Raw genomic sequence first — 17,330 nt, forward strand, 5'->3', positions numbered from 1 at the left:
GGTCATCATTACATTCCAGATAATCACTCAGCACAGTTTCAAACATGAATCCCCAAAGAAAAGCAGATGTTTGGAGTTATTACCAGTGGCATAATCTCCTGGAATGAAAAGAATGTTGTACCCAATAAGTATTCAGAGCATAATAGTGAGAGTTTAGGTTGCTCTGTCTAGTTTTAGTGACTGCACCATAAGAAATATTCTCAGCTAATAGAAAGGATCCAGAGGATGTCCATAAAGATGTCACAGGTAATGTGGGAAAGTGATTATCTACTGGTGATGGGCTGAAGGCTCTGCGCACGTACAAAATGGTAAAAAAAGAATCGGGAGATATACTCTGAATAGTCAGGGGTCTTCAGGTGGTCATGTGTGAGGGCTAGTGCAGACAGTGCTGGATGGTGAGCAGACAGAACAGGAAATATCCAAAGAGGAAGATACTGGGGACAGAAACAAGGAAGTTTAGTCTTGTGGGTGTTAGAACATGGCTTCTCAGCAAAGTGTCACTAGAATGAACAAGACTTGGTAGAGAATGGGAAAGGGGAGAGAGAATGCATAAGGATTAGTAAAAACGTCAGGTGGGCTACATAGTTCATTAATCAACTTTTACCTGAATATCTTAGTCTTCATATGTTCAAATGAATGAGGTAAGACACAACTATCAGCATTTGTACTCTGTGTGAGTTACTGCAGTGTGTTTTGTGTGTGTGTGTGTGTGTGTGTGTGTGTGGTGTGTGTGTGTGTGTATCTGTGTGTTGAGTCTGAGATTTAGTGCTGATAAAAGCAAGTACCAAAGCCTAGACACAATTCCTGGATAATCGATACAAATTTGGAAATGTAGTGTTCAGTGATTCAACACATAAAAAGTACCTAAGGATACCTAAAATCATATGAAGACTTTGTGAAAAAAAATCTGTTTTTCATTTTAAATTGTAGCACACCGCCTGCTACTGTTTATGCCACACACGGAGCACAAAAGGTCTTCAGTTCAGACTGCAAATGGAATACCAGCATTCAAAAAAACCCGTATTTTGCTGAGGACTGATCAACATATAGCAATCTCACCCCTTAAGCAGCTACCTCCGTTGTCCCATCCTAGCTATGCTACTGTTTTCAGATCTCCAAAGTGGGACATGGAGGGTGTGGCCAATATATGACATGGAAGTGACTAAGGTTGTACTGTAGTAACTGCGGAGAAAAATGAATTAAGATGACTGACATAATACTGAAACAGAAATTCATTCATACATTGTCTGAATATCTACTTAATGCAGTTCAGGATCAGGGTGGGGTCACAACCTATCTCTCATTCTCACTCAAAACAGTCATTTACAGATGATTTGGAGGAAAGCCAGGTCACCTGTACCATGCCTTTGGGCTATTAGAAGAAGTTAAATTATATGGCAAAAGATCCTTACAGATACGGGGAGCACATTGAGATTATGCATTGATAGCACCCCAGCAGGGAAATGAACTAGAGAACCAAGCACTATGAGATAGAAATGTTAAAAACTGCATTACTGTACTGCCCAAAACAACGAATTAAAACCACAGAATAATGAAATGAACAATCCTGCACGAAATACAACTCTAGGTATATTTTGATTCACAGGAATGTCTCTTTACCATTACCTCTGCAGAAAAAGACTGCATTTGTTATATTAAGCTATACCTCCTAATTTCTGCAGTTACTCATATCAGTTAAGAAAAATAGAGTAAAAATAAAGACATTTTATCAGTGGAGCAACATTTAATCTTTAGAGTACAGATCTTACAAATTCTGTACCTATAATAAAAATATTTTACAAATTTAGTTCTAGTCTTACTTTTGCAGTGGGACAAAACAGTTGCATCTCCGTCCCCCACATCTGCCTGCTAAAAATATTCAAACTAATTCAGACAGCCTTGGAGGAAAATAAATTTGTTTTTCCAGGGTCCTCTGATCTTAGCATTAGAATGATGTAGTAGGAGTGTAAGTAAACCTGTCAGAGATGTTAGTGCAGGAAGCTTGATCCTCTGCAAAAATATATGCCTTTATTAGCTTAGGTTCCATTAATTAGCAAGCATTCTGAATCTTATAATATTAGGGAGGTGTTTAGTGTGATTTATCTAGTAGTTATCTTTTACAATACCAGGGCAGTGTTTAGTGTGATTTACCTAGTAGTTATCTTTTACAATACCAGGGAAATATTTACTTTGATTTACCTAGCAGTTATCTTTTACAATATCAGGGCAGTGTTTAGTGTGCTTTATCTAATAGTTACCTTTTAGAATACAAGGAAGGTCTTTAGTGTTGTTTACCTAGTAGCTGTCTTTTACAATATTTATTTTATTGATTTTACATTTGTTCACCGTGAAAGTCCGACTGGGCATGGATTTCATTTTCAGCAGAGGCCCAAAGAGAGAGAAAAGCTCCACAAAGATTAGTACAGCAAAAACAGTAAATACAATAGACATAATAAAGTACAGTACAGAGTCAAAAAGTTAATAAGGTACAGTTTCAAGGCCAAGAAAGGGCAAAAAGCAAACATACTATAAGGAGCACAGTGTGTTACAATAAACAATAGAACTGAAAGGACATTGTGTTCAGTCATTTGTTACATTCATCAGTGGCTAGAACAGTAAACACACATTGATTGAGTAAGAGTATACAAAGGAGTTGTTTTAAGCTTTCATAGAAGGTTAAAGTATGATATGACCTAATTAAGTAAAGCTACCAAGGGTCAGAACAATCACATAACCAAGAACTATGTAAATGGGACTGAGGAGTTTCTTTAATTATTTTTGTTTTCAGTGGTCCTAATATCTATGTGGATGGTATTCCATGCTTTTGCAACATAAATGGAAAACAAGGAGTCCTCAGAGCTGTTGTTACTTTTGCCTGTGTCAGCCAGTGCTTTATTGGTGGATTTTAATAGGCGTTTGTTAGAGTAGATATTAAGTAGATCCTGAAGAGCAGGAACTTTATCAGGATAATATAGAATTTGATGGGCTATTGTAAGCTGGTTATATGTGAGCAGGTTGGGTAATTCTAGCCAGGATTGTTGCTTGATTGCTATACAGTGATGTGTCCTGAAGGGTGAGTCAGTAGCAAACCTAGTTATTTTATCATAGCAGGTGTTTAGTTTGTTAAAGTCTGCTTTGTTTAGGTTGATGAGTATGAGGGAGGCAAACAGGAGTGTGGATAATAGGTGGGTTCTTGCAATGGCAGCTTTACTGTCATTGATGAGATTATTTTTCATCTATATAGCATTCTGAGTTTTTTATGGCCTTTCTTTATTGTCTGTGCAATGTGCACATCAAATTTCATGTTGTAATCTATGATAACCCCTAGAAGTTTCGTGTGTTGGACAGGTGTGATAGAGGTGTTATTAGGTGAGAATGTTGTGAATATTGGTATGGGGTCTAAGGCTCTAGTGGGATAGAATATCATTAGCTGTGTTTTACTGGGGTTAAGTATTAGCTGAGAGTTGGCTAACCAGGTTTCAACAACAGTAAAGAAGTATTGTGTCAATTCCTGGAGATGAGGGAGTGTTGGGGAGGAGCAGATTAGAGTGGAGTCATCAGCATACTGGACTAGAGTGACATGCTGGGTAGCTTTGTGGAGTTTGTTAGTGAATATGTTGAAAAAAAGAGGTCCAAGAATGGATCCTTGGGGGACCCCTAGGGTGACAGGTAGGAGGGGAGACAAGGAGTTTTGCCATTTTACTGCTTGTTGGTGGTTGGTTAGATAGTCTTGAAACCACGCTAGTGTGGAATGTCTCAGATTAAGATCGGAGAGAGCAGAAAAGAGATTTAGAGATGGGCTACAGTATCGAAGGCCTTGGAGAGATCTAGCAATAGAGCGGATACTAGTTTACAATTGTTTTGATGTTGGTTTACTGTATTGGTAAAGCTAATAAGGGCTGTGGTGTTACTGTGATTGGGGTGGAATCCATGCTAGATGTTGGTTAGCAGTTTATTAGTGAGGAGATTATTTGTGAATGTATACATTTTTCGAGGATTTTAGATAAGGGGGAATAGAATGGCAATTGGACAGTAATTAGATAGTTCCACAGAGTTACTTCCTTTGTGGAGTGGTGTTATATGCCACGGAGGTGTTTAGTGGTATTATATACCAGGGAGGTGTTTAGTGTGATGTATCTAGCACTCACCTTTTCCAATACTAGGGTGGCATTTAGTGTGATTTATCTAGTAGTTATCTTTTACAATACCAGGAAGGTGTTTAGTGTGATTTATCTAGTAGCTAACTTTTACAATACCAGGGAGATGTATAGTGTGCTTTACGTAGTAGTTATGTTATACAGTGTTATTTATCTAGTAGTTATCTTATACAATACCATGGAGGTGTTTAGTGTGGTTTATCTTGTAGTTATCTTTTACAATATCAGGGAGGTGTCTAGTGTGATTTACCTACTATTATATTTTACACCAGGGAGGTGTTTAGTGTGATGTACCAAGTAGTTATATTTTACAAAACAGGGAGGAGTTTAGTATGATTTACCTAGTAGCTAGCTTTAACAATAACATGGTAATGTTTAATGTGATTTATCTATTAGTTATATTTTATAGTACCAGGGTGGTGTTTAGTGTGATTTACCTAGTAGTTAACTTTTACAATACCAGAGTACGTATTTAGTGTGATTTATCTAGTAATTATCTTTTACAATATCAGGGCAGTGTGCAGTTTGATTTACCTAGCAGATAACTTTTACAATACCAGGGAGGTATTTAGTGGGATTTAACTAGTAGTTATATTTTACAATACGAGGGAGGTGCTTAGTGTGACTTACCTAGTAGTTATCTTTCACAATACCAGGGAAGTGTTTAGTGTGGATAACTCAGTAGTTATCTTTTATAGTACCAGGAAGGTGTTTAGTGTGATTTAACTAGTAATCTTTTATAATACTAGAGAGGTGTTTAGTGTGATTTATCTAGTTATGATATTTAGCAATACCAGGGAGGTGTTCAGTGTGACTTACCTAGTAGCTATCTTTTACAATACCAGGGAGGTGTTTAATCTGGTTTACTTAGCAGTTATCCTTTACAGTACCAGGAAGGTGTCCATAGGTTCATAGGTAGGTACTAAGATATTGGCCCAAGGGCCTACGTAATCCTAGCCAGCAAGGTACCATAACTTACGCCACCCAAGAAAGTTATTTTCCTGTGCCACTGTCCAGCAGAGACACAGAAGTGATCCCCAGGGTGTATTTCCTATTTCCCATAGGTTCATAGGTTCATAGTTTCATAGGTTGGTACTAGGCTATGAGCCCTAGGGCCTATACAAGCCTAGCCATAACAATTCCCTGGCTATTTCTTCCCACATTATTTACTGTGTGATTTATCTAGTTATGATAATATGATAATAAATATAATAGTAGGTAAATCACTCATCAAGATTTTTCTTGAAGAGTGCTAATGAAGAACTTTGCTTGGCATAGATGGGTAGCTTGTTCCAGAACATAGGAAGTCTCTGGGATAGGAATCTATCCCTCCAGTGTGTCCTGTTTATTGTGGTGACAAGTTTTAGGTCCCATAGAGCATGTAGCTCAGAGGGATTGGGATTTCTTTAAGTGTAGCATGTCCAACAGCTCTGGGTTTGACATAGATTTATATGTTAGGTAGAGATCACCTTGGAGTAGGCGATATGCTACGGAGTAAAGCTGGAGTTTTTTGAGGCGGTCAGTGTAGGGCATTTGTTTGAGGCCAGTAATCTTCTTTGTGAGGTACTTCTGTGGCCTTTCCAGCTGCTGCAGATGTCTTGTGAGGTACATTCCAAAAGGGGCGTTGTACTCTATAATGGGTCTAATGAGTGACAAGTAGAGGGGAACAATGACCTCTTTTTTCCTGGATGAGAACCCTTTTATAATGAGGTGTGCCACGTAGAAGGACTTCCTGACTACTGTGGCAATGTGACTATCAAAGGTGAGACTACTGTCCACCTGGGTCCCAAGGTCTCTTATCACGCATTCGGTGTTAAGTAGATTGCTGCCTATGTGGTAGTTCATGGGTACAGAGCTTTTACCAAAGGGGATGACACTGCACTTTTTGGCATTGAGCTTGAGGCCATGGCTCTGACACCAGTGTTTAGTGTGTGTTTACCTAGTAGTTATCTAATAGGAAGTTATCAGCTAGTTGATAATAGTAGTTGAGGGCTGTTTATAAATTGTGACTTGTTAAGTAGATCCTTTGCTGATGGTAATGGAGTACAGACAGAGAATGGATAGACCTGCACTTCACATCCAATGTGAAACACATGCAATATGGTCCAATCACTGCTTTGCTATTGTTAAGATTCAGGATACTGAATGATTTTGGGCCTCTCAACACAGACCATTTAGCCGGCTCCCTCTCCTTCTGGCCAGAGCTGGCTTTGTGGGAAGTCTGACTAAGTTGATCCACTACTTGTGGGCAGTTTAGATTTTCGCTGTAATCCTTGTTCTACTCTGATTGTCATTTGATGTACACCTGTCTTTGCAATAGGTATCTCATTCTATGTGCAGACAGAGTTGCCAATTTTTAATATCTCCAAAGAGGACATACATGGGAGTAGCCAACATATGATACCACAGTAGGTGTGACTAGGAGTGTATTCTAATAACTGCAGGAAAAAAAAAATTCCCATATGAGGATCAAAGGCAAGAAAAAACAAACTGCTACTAAACCAGCACAGCTCCTGATGCCAAACAGCAGGACTAAACGCCTCCCAAACACAAATAAACGAACAACTTCAATTTTATTAAGCACCACGATACTGCTTTTCATCGGCGCCCTGCACCAACTTCTTCAGACTTTGAAAAATAACAACTCACACTTAAGTGCTGCTGCATTTAAAGCCATTGAAGTCGTTCGTTTATTGGCATCTTGTTTGCTTATCCATTTGGAATTTAAATAGACCTGCTTCAGTGAGTTTGGCTATATGGCTGTGTTTATCTTTGATGAGTTTCACCTCTGACTGTGCTTATTGGAGGTGTTTAGTTCTGCTGCTTGGAATTAGGAACTGTGTTGGCTTAGTAGCAGCTTGTTGCTTTTGCCTTTGACTTCCAGAACAAGCATATGTGTGTTTGGGAGGCGTTTAGTCCTGCTGTTTGGCATCAGGAGCTGTGCTGGTTTAGTAGCAATTCCCATATGAGGACAGAAGCCATGGGATTCTAGATGCTCTGTGGTGCATATTAGAGCTTTTTTCCAACCTTTTAATGCAATGATGTCCTGAACACAAATCGTGATTAATTAAATAAATTATTTCAACAAAGAAATACAATGTGTCTATAGTTTAATATTTAAGATAATAGTTTCCAATAAATGGAAAAGACAAAACACTTGACAGAATATATGCTTCATAGCTAGGAATAGTAAAGTGCAAAGGAACAATAAAAGGTGTCATAAAGGAGCCAGTAGTGTCACCTCAAACAGAATAAGTAAGTGCAGAGTAATACCATTTGTAATTCATAGCATAACAGCCTAAACGTAGAGCTAATTGTATACCCAATACCAGAAAGGTAGCACGTCCGTAAAATACAACTCAGCCCTAGCTTTGTACTCTTTTACTCTTTCTCTCTCTCTCTCAGTCTCTCTGCCTCTCGGCATCAGTCTTGTGTGAAATGGCACCCTAGGTGAAGAGATCTATGGCGCGTAAGTATCTTTTGCACTGTAATACTTGCCTTTGTTTCATATGAATGTGATATAATTATCAAATGTATAAGTAATTGTTAATGTATATCACTTAATGTCTGTTCATATATATTACTGAAGGCCTGTTCAAAATGTTTGTACTATGTTTGAGCTTTTCTTCTTTGGGCATCCACTGAAAAGGGGTTTTTGACTCAGCTCAGTTTTTCTTACATTTTGTCTCACTTGTCTGCTTTTTCCTGCATTCTCTTAATACAGCCTAACTGACCAAGACTGCAGTGAAATATCTTGGATGAAATAATTTAGTTTAGTTGAGCGTCTGCGGGATGTAGGGCCTTGCAGTCAGTAAACAAACAGAAATTAATAAATAAGCAAATAATTATAAATATATGTATATACTGCACACACTTTGGAAAAGTCTGGCTGGGTTACATTGCCCATTTTCATTGAATTCTCAGGGATATAAGCTCTAAGAAATACTAGGTGTATATTATAACAAAGTTAAAACAAATGCTAAAGAAAATACATTACATAAATGTATTAAACAAGCAAAGTATTGTCCACCCAAGGGTGCTATGAGGTCCAATGCTGCAGGCATTGATTGTGGATTGAAGTCACTAAATAATGGCATACATTTGAATTTCAGACTTTATTTCCCTCAAAAAATTCATGCTAACACAAATCCTTTTATTTAAGGTACGTTGTTATTTTATAAGAATAATATGTGAAATCTGCTCCTATTTTTGAGCCTTTGTTCCCCATTTATTTCAGGCTTTATCCAGATTTCTTGAGCTAAGAAGTCAAGAGGTATGCAGACCTCTTTACTGCTGCTGACACTGGTTGATGATCTCTCTGTCATACATACACACACACACACACACACACACACACACACACACACACACACACACACACACACACACACACAGAACATTGCACTTCAGAAAATACGTGCTAACACAATTCCTGCTACTGAAACAACTTTGTGATTTTATAACAGCAGTATTTAAAATATGTTCCTTTTTTTGAGCCTTTGTTCTCTTTTATTTTAGGCTTTATCTGGATATCTTGAGCTAAGAGGTTGAGAGGTAAGCAAGCCTCTTAACAACTGCTGCTGCCAGTGCTTGATCACTTTCACTCTTCACTCTCTCTCTCACTCACGCACATTTCGTTTTCATGCATGCAGGCACTCACACTCACAGATAGACAGAAACATAAACACTCACACATGCATAGGTTCATGGGTTCATAGGTGTGTACTAGGCTAATGGCCCCGGAGCCTTTACAAGCCTAGCCCATAGGATTACCCTGGCATTGTGTTCTAACTGACCTTAGTTCCCAGTGCCTCGGGTGATTTTTCTGTTACCCATCCACTCATCAAGATCTCTCTTGAAGAGGGCCAGTGAGGTGTTCTGCTTGACATGTATGGGAAGTGTATTCCATAGCTTGGGCAGTCTCTGGGTTATGAACCTGTCCCTCCAGCATGTTTTGTTGATTGTGGTAATGAGGGTGAGGTCTCTGGAGCATGTGGTGTGGATGGATTGGGATTTCTTTAGATGCAGCATTTCTAACAGATCTGGGTCAGACATAGCTTTGTAAGTCAAGCAATGATCGTCTCTAAGTAGGCGATATGAGACAGAGAATAGTTGGAGGTTTTTTGAGTCTGTCCATATAGGACAAATGTTTAAGGCTTAGGATCTTCTTTGTGAGGTACTTTTGTGGCCTGTCCAGTTGTTGCAGGTGTTTAGTGAAGTACATGCCAAATGGGGCATTGTTCCTCAATGATTGGCCTAATGAGGGAAGAGTAGAGGGAGACAATGACCTCTTTCTTCCTGGATGCAAAACCCTTAGTAATGAGATGTGCCACATAGAAGGACTTTCTGACCACACTGGCAATGTGGTGGTCAAAAGAGAAGTTGCTGTCAACCTGTTTTCCCAGATTTCTTATAATGCCTTCTGTGTTCAGTGGACTACCATCGATGTGGTAATTCATGTGAACCATGTTTTTCCCAAAGGAGATGACGACACATTTTTTGGCATTGAGCTTAAGGCCATGGTTCTGACAGCAGTTGTTGGTCTCAGTGAGGCCTTTCTGTAGGATGTCAGCATCACTTGGGGAGTTAATAATAGCTCCCAACTTGCAATCGTCTGCAAACTTTTGTCAGCCAGCATCCCTTCATGTTGGCCTGGACTTCAGAGAAGTAGATACCAAACAGAAGAGGACCCGGGATCGAACCTTGTGGGACTCCACTCATGACTTGTTGCAGTCTGACTTGGAGTCAGCTACTTTCACATTGTGGGTTCTATCTTTGAGCCAGTTTGCAACCCACCTAGTGATATAGGGGTTGATGCTTAGTGAGTTTTTCTATGATTCCTGAGTGGGGAAGGCCTTGGCCAGATCAAGGTAGGCTGTATGAACCACCTTGCCTTTATCCACAGCACTGATGACTGACTCAAAGAAGTCGACCAAGTTGAGCAGGCATAATCTACCCTTCACAAAACCAAACTGTGTGGGATCCAGAGTTTGGAGATTCCCTATATCCTTGTTTATTAGTTCCATGATGATGCGTTCCATAGCTTTGCATATCAGACTTGTCAGGCTAACACAGACAGGGATATTGTCAGGTCCCATAGAAGCTGTATTCTTAGCCTTGGACAGTGCTGTTTTAACCTGTGCAGCAGTAATACTGCATGCCTGGCAATCTACTGGTATTGTGATTGGTCCTTTGGGGGGGAGGGGTAAAGTTGGCTATGAATCTGTCGGCCAGTATATTGGCAATATCTGTTGGCTCAGTAGAGGAGGTACCATTGTGCAGTAGCTCAGAGCAAATCTGAGTATTGCCATGGAGATTCTTTACATAACTATAGAAGGCCTTGTGGCTGTCTTTACTATCTGCTGCAATTCTATTTTCATAGCTAGCTTTAGAGGATTTGATGAGGGATCACAACATTTTGTTGAGGGTGATAAGGGAGTTTTGCCAGTCTTGGGACTTCACCTTATTCCGCATCAGTTTCCTCCTTCTGTTGTAGAGTTTATTTATGGCAGGGGACCATCATATTGGCTTCCTTTTTTTGGAGGAGACCATCTTGGCTCTATTGGGTATGGTGAGATCCATGCATTTGTGTACGTGTTCGTACAGTGCATTGGTATATGATTTGGTGGTCATGCAACTATTATCCATTTGCATGGGTGCCATGAAGTTAGCCACCTCTGTTTTTAGGAGACCAAAGTTAGCTTTGGAGAAGTTTTTCATGGTGGTTACCTTAGTGTGTGTGTGTGTGTGTGTGTGTGTGTGTGTGTGTGTGTGTGTGTGTGTGTGTGTGTGTGTGTGTGGGGGGGTGAGATGTGGATTTCTAAGGTGATTAATTTGTGTGGTCAGATCTAACCAGGGAGAAGTTGACTATTGGTGTAGAGCAATGGTCGCCCATGTTAGTAATGACCAGGTCAAGGATGTTGCTATCTCTAGTGGGGGTACGAATGAGCTGGACCAGGGCATTGGAATTAATGAATTCCAGGAAACGTTAGGCAAGTGTATTGTTACATGAGTAGTTTTCCCAGTTAATGGAGGGGTAGTTGAAGTCGCCCAGTATGAGAGTGTTAGGATGGACCCTAATATTCTCCAAGGTGGTTAGGAACATGGAGTGTATGTCTTGGGACATGGTTAGGGACCTATAACAGTCTACAACCTGAATCACTGTGTTACCCAGTGTTAGCTTCACCTGAAGTATCTCTGATGTGTTATGTTGGGCTACCAGTCTGGAGGTGTGCGCATCCTTTATGAATATGGAAACACTACCGCCTTTGGAGCTACAATCCAAGTTCTGGGGCCGAAAGGTATGGAATGAGTTATAGCCTGGTAGTGTAGGGATGCTTTCTGCTGTCTTGAACAGGTCTCTGTTACAGCACAAATGTCGATGTTTTATATTTTAAGGAGTGCTTCGAGCAAGTGCATTTTGAGATTTAGGCTTCTGGCATTGAGAAGCATCTAGCACCATCTAAAAAAGGCACTACAGGGATGGCAAGAACCTTGGCCAGTATTCAGAAGCCCAGGGGTGACAGATGCAGGCCATCTCTGGCAAAGCAGCGAGGTCTGTCAGTCATGTCATCCCAGGCAGACAGATACTGGATGCCCTTAGAATGACACCAGAAACTTAACCAGTTGTTGAAATCAATCATTTTCTGCTTATACTGTGTTATAATTCTGGGTGATGGTAGGATGCTACTCAGGGCTAGGGTCATATTTGCTTGGGCTACATAATCCGAGAGCTCATCCATGTTTCTTTTCATGTAGTTCAGGGAGGTATGTCTCAGGTCATTCACACCCACATGCACAATGAGAGAGTCATATTTGTACCTGCTCTGCAACACCAAACTGTATGTGCTTCAACACAAACGATACCACCAAAGCCACAAAAAGTTTTTTATTTCTCTAGCGCCTCGGCTACAAATAGCCTTCAAGAAGTAAAATACACAAAATAAACCATTCTTTATATAATGCCAGTAGCTTCAATCAATGAACAATTAAACAATAACATAAAATTAAAAGAACATCATTTAAATTTCAGTTAAAACTTTTTAAAGTGTCAGTGTCCCATTTCATATAACACTTTTCCAACAACATTCAGTATTTAATCCCTTAGGTGTTGACGTACCATATTTTAAAAAAGATATTGTTTCCTTTTTTAAAAGATTATATCTGTGTGTTTCCCTATCATTATTCTTTAAACAAATCTGTTCTAAAATAGTTGCTTCAAGTCCTTCAGGATTTCCATCATGGCAACTTCTAAAGTGTTGGACCAAGGGACTTTCTATACTACCTGTCCTAATGTTCCTCAAATGTTCTAACAATCTAACTTTGAACATTCTTTTTGTTTGTCCAATAGAGAACATATTACATGTACATCTAAAAGCATATACTACCCCTTCTGTTCTACAATTATAATCCCCATTTACACTAAAAGGGATACCATTTATAGTCTGAAAAGTGTTTATTATGTAGGTTACTCCCCTACACTTTCTACAGGGTCTCATCCCTTTATTCCAAAGCTGCACAGACAAATTAATGTTTGGCTTATATAATTTATTATGTACCACCATGTCTTGTATGCTTCTACCTCTCTTATAAGAAAATATTAACTTTTTATTCACCAGCCCATTTAATTCATCAAAACGTTTCAAAAATTCCCAATAATGGAGCATAATTTTTTGATATTTTCACTCAACACATTATATCCTAGAACCAAAAATAAGCTATCTGTATCCCTTTTATTCCTTCCACTACCATATTCTCTCCCATAACTTTTTATTATCTATTCCATATCTAATATGCAATAATCGTTTTTATACATTCACCCACTATTCCACACAAATTTATATCTAAAAATGAAACTTTTTGTCCGTATTGTAAACCATCGAATGCTATCTGAAACCTATTTTGCTGTATTTCTTCGACAAAATGTGATACTAAATGTACACCATCCTCACACAAAAAACTAAATCATCAATAAACCTAAAATAAAATCTAACATATTTTTTAAAAAAATAATTATTATATATATATATTCTTTTACTATCATGCCCATAAAAATATTGGCGTACATGAGGGCAAAGGGAGAACCCATTGCTGTTCCTTGTACTTGATGGTAAATCTGATCTTCAAAATAAAAAAAGTTATTTTCCAAAGAAAATTGAATTAACTCTAAAATGTAATATGTAAGGGGACTGCTACCCATTTGAAGTCTAAGGGCTTCAAGCCCAAAATTATGTCTAATGTTTGTGTAAAGGATCTTCACATCCAGTGTTATTGAATACATACCATCCCTCCATTTAACATTCTTAACCTTTTCTAAAAAATCAAAAGAATCTTTGATATAGGAAGGAAGTTGCATTACTTCTTTTACTAACACTTCATGTAATATAACACCCACATTATGTAAAAAATACTTAGTAGCCGAAACTATCGGCCTACCTGGTGGATTTCTTATATCTTTGTGGATTTTGGGCACACAATAAAAATAAGCAGGCCCTGTTCCTTCACATGTCAATTTATTAGTGACATCACTATCAGTCCAGTAACCTAGTCTCAAACTTTTTTGAATCAAATGTGTATAACTTTTCCTTGCTTCTTTCATTTTATCTTCATTTACTATCTGATATATTGTTCTGTCATATAACAACTCTAAACACATTTTCAAATATCGTTCATACCTTTATCTGAAGGTTTAACAATCAACTCCCTTTGCTTAGAAAAATTCAACAAGGCTAACCACTCCTGTTCTGACAAATTATACTCAACATTCTTTTTGTTAAAATTTCTAAACAAAACATCTAATTCATAATCAACTATTGAGTGAAATTTTTTAATGCCTTCATGAATGCAAGGTGGCATAAACTTAATTTACTAATGACAGCAGAAGTATCTATCAAACAATATGCATTAATTTCACTATTACAAGACATATATGAATCAAATGAATCAATTTCAAGCATACTCTCATCATTATCACATATTCTACTATGATCGTTGTCATTATTCACAGGCACCAAACAATGCATGTTAAAATAATACCATAAATGCAGTTTTCTAACCAACTTATACAGTTCAATTTTGCATTCATATTGTTTTGGTATTACTAGTTACTGCTGTGGTGGTGCTGCAGTAGCATTGTTGCCTCACAGTTAGACATTGCCCGTTCGATTCTCAGTTAGAGCATCTTCTGTGTGGCGACATGCGTGAATGGGCATTCCTTCGTTGAAGATTGTGCATTAGGCCCGGCAAGCCAGCACATAAAAATCTACTGCCAATCATTAGCGGACCGGAGTTCCGCTGTGGCAACCCCTAACCAGGAAAAGCCGAAGGACACAAACAAACAATTGTTTTGGTATTACTGCTGGCACAAACTTTATACCATATCTCAGCACATTACAAAAATGTTCATCCAGGGAACAGCAATATAAATTCACAATAATATTTGCATTATTAGACAAACAATTAGTACCATTTGGTTCTCTTGTTTCCGTGCCATTGCTGTTGATTGCCCCCTCTCTGGGGCTCGCTTTCTGAGTAGCTTCTCTTTTGTTGTCTGTTTATACTGTGGTATCATTCTGGGTGATGGTAGGATGCTGCTCAGGGCTAGGGTCATACCCACCTGGGCTACATAATCCGAGAGCTCCTCCATGTTTCTTTTCATGTAGTCCAGGGAGGTATGTCTCAGGTCATTCACACCCACATGTACAATGAGAGAGTAATATTTGTACCTGTTGTTGAGGGACCTGAGTGCGTGCGTTATGTGGTGGATCCTGGCACCTGACAGGCAGCTGACTGTTACTTTCTCCTTATTCAACCTAGTGAGTGGGACATCAGTGTGCCTCACTATTGAGTCACCTATGACTAGTGTGTTGGGCATGCTATTTTGCCTTAGGGGCTTTTGTTGAGTAGCACACTGTTTAGGAGAGTTATGCATCTCCTGATTAATGTTGTATTGTGGTGGTCGAGTGCATTTCTGCCTTGGAGGTCTCTGCTGTTTGGGTACATTTTTATTGAGAGCCTTCACGAAGGTGGGTGTATGGTTTGTGTTTTTATGTGAAGGTAGTGCTGGTGTGTGTTCTGGAGGGCTATGTGTTCCATAGGTTCATAGGTTCATAGGTTCATAGGTTTATACTAGGCTATCTGCCCTAAGACATTTATAAGCCTAGCCCAAATTATTGTGGCTTACGCCACCCCTTATATGAAAAAATACTGTGCCCATTAGTTTGTTGTGCCTCTGTCCAGCAGTGACCCAGAGATGATTCCCGGGGTAAACCTACGATCTCCCATCCACAGGTCTAGATTTCTCTTGAACAGAGTCAGCGAGGTGCTCTGCCTCACATGGACCGGGATTTTATTCCACAGCATAGGGAGTCTCTGAGTGATAAATCTATCCCTCCAGCACGTCCTATTTATATCCGTGCTAAGGTTTAAGTCGCTTGCTCTAGTGGTTTTGGTGGATTTGGATTTTTGAGGTGGAGCATGTCCATTAATTCCGGGTTGGACATGGCCTTGTATGTCAGGCACATGTCACCTCTGAGCAGACGGTATGCGACTGAATAGAGCTGGAGTTTCTTCAATCTGGCAGCATATGACAGATTTTGGAGTCCCTTTATCCTTTTGGTGAGGAACTTTTGGGGTCTCTCCAATTGCTGCAGATGTCGGGTGAGATACATCCCGAATGGGGCATTGTACTCGATCATTGGTCTGATAAGTGAAGAGTACAGGGGAACAATGACCTCACTAGATCTGGATGTGAATCCCTTCATGATCAGGTGGGCAATGTAGAAGGTCTTTCTAACCACTTTAGCAATGTGAGTGTCAAAAGAAAGGCCACTGTCAACCTGGGTCCCCAGGTCCCTGATAACCTCTTCTGTGCTTAGTGGATTGCCACCTATATGGTAGCTTGGGGTTACCTTGTTTTTCCCGAAGGGTATGAATATACATTTTTTGGCGTTTAACTTCAGGCCATGGCTCTGGCACCAGCTATCTGTTTCCGTGAGTCCCTTCTGAAGGATATCAGTGTCCGATGCACTTTCCACTATGGCGCCCAGTTTGCAGTCATCTGCAAACTTTGTCAGCCAAAGTCCTCCCATGTTGGCCTGTACTTCTGAGAAGTAGATGCCAAACAATAGGGGCCAAGGACCGAGCCCTGTGGGACACCACTTGTGACCGGCTTGGAGTCTGACACAGCGCCAGCAACTCTAACCCTGTGGGTTCTGTCCTTAAGCCAGTTTGCAACCCATCTTGTGACATATGGGTTTACATTTAAGCTGGTAAGTTTTTCTACAATACCCGAGTGGGGTATTGTGTCGAAAGCCTTTGCAAGGTCAAGGTAGGCTGTATGGACTGCCTTTCCTCATCAATGGCCTTGGTGACTATTTCGAAGAAGTCGACCAAGTTCAAAAGGCATGATCTTCCCTTGACAAAGCCAAACTGGGTCGGGTCCAATGTCTGCAAGTCCCCTATATCTTTGTTTATGAGCTCCATTATGATCCTCTCCATAACTTTGCAGACTAGACTTGTTAAGCTTATGGGGCGGTAATTACCAGGGTCCGTGAGGCCACCTTTGTGGAGTGGGACCACAGTTGCCGTACGCCACTCCTTGGGCACGTATCCTGTGGTAAGGCTGAGATTAAACAGCTGCCTTATGTGCGGGTTTAATTCCTCATTTAGCTCGTGTAGCACACAGCCGGGGACACCATTGATGCTGTGTTTTTAGCTTTAGAGAGAGCAGCTTTCACCTGCGCATTTGAGATGTCCGGGAGGCTACACTCGGCTGGGATAGTTATCTCTCCTTTAGGGGGAGAGGGGGGTGAAGTTTGCACTGAACCTGTCTGCCAGTATGTTGGCAATGTCTGTGGGTTCAGTTATTTTTGTATCATTTTGGACTAATTCTGAGCATATCTGTGAGTTTCCACCCAGGTTCCTAACATAGCTGAAAAAGGCCTTATGATTGTCCTTTGAATCCATGGCAATTTTTCTCTCAAAATTGGCCTTAGTTGATTTTATGAGTGCTCGTATTTTTTTACTAATAATGATCAGGGGTGACTTCCCTTTTATGGATTTTGTTCTATCATGTAATAGCTTTCTCCTCTTATTGTAAAGTTTGTTAATGGCTGGGGTCCACCAGACTGGACGTTTGCCCTTTGTGGAAAGAGTCTTGGTTTTATTTGGGAT

The 17,330-nt window shown here is 39.8% G+C and overlaps 1 protein-coding gene across 3 annotated transcripts in view; it reads left to right on the forward strand.

Moving 5' to 3' along the window:
* LOC122807225 (alanyl aminopeptidase, membrane) overlaps positions 1–17,330 on the forward strand; it is a 1,192,582-nt gene that overhangs the window by 794,533 nt on the left and 380,719 nt on the right. The window lies entirely within an intron of this gene.

This window comes from Protopterus annectens, chromosome 7.part0, assembly GCF_019279795.1.
Source record: "Protopterus annectens isolate FY-2018-M chromosome 7.part0, PAN1.0, whole genome shotgun sequence".
Lineage (NCBI taxonomy): Eukaryota > Metazoa > Chordata > Ceratodontiformes > Protopteridae > Protopterus > Protopterus annectens.